This window comes from Plasmopara halstedii (genome assembly GCF_900000015.1).
Source record: "Plasmopara halstedii genome assembly, contig: Scaffold_2386, whole genome shotgun sequence".
Classification (NCBI taxonomy): domain Eukaryota; phylum Oomycota; class Peronosporomycetes; order Peronosporales; family Peronosporaceae; genus Plasmopara; species Plasmopara halstedii.
Genome location: NW_020189293.1, coordinates 1665956 through 1666395, shown reverse-complemented (window position 1 = coordinate 1666395; position 440 = coordinate 1665956).

Below are 440 nucleotides of genomic sequence, written 5' to 3'. Positions count from 1 at the left end.
TTCCGCCCAGAGCGGATCCCGCCGTGGACGCGTAGGACGCACTGTTACGCGTCCACATCATCGGGCCCCCGGTCAGAACGAAAGATGAGCCTGCCAAACGAAAAGTTCTTCGAGCTCGCTACTTGGTTATACAAGAATTTTCGTTGGAAGCTTATCGCACTCGTCTAAGTACTTCAACGAGGTGGCTCTCGTGTACCCGCAATGCGGACAATATCTGTAGTGCTCGCCCCTGGCGAAAGCGCTACAGGGGACGAAGCGCTCTTTGAGCGATGGGTGCAACGGCACCGGAAGCTTTCCTAACTGTAAAACTTACAGCTGAGCTCCAAGATAGTTGACGTGCATGAGGAGCGACACCTCCGGTTTCAGTTTGCCAAACTCAAGACACGCCGTCGACTTCCTTCGGTTTGTCGCCCTGCGACATATGGGTTAACCCATAACGA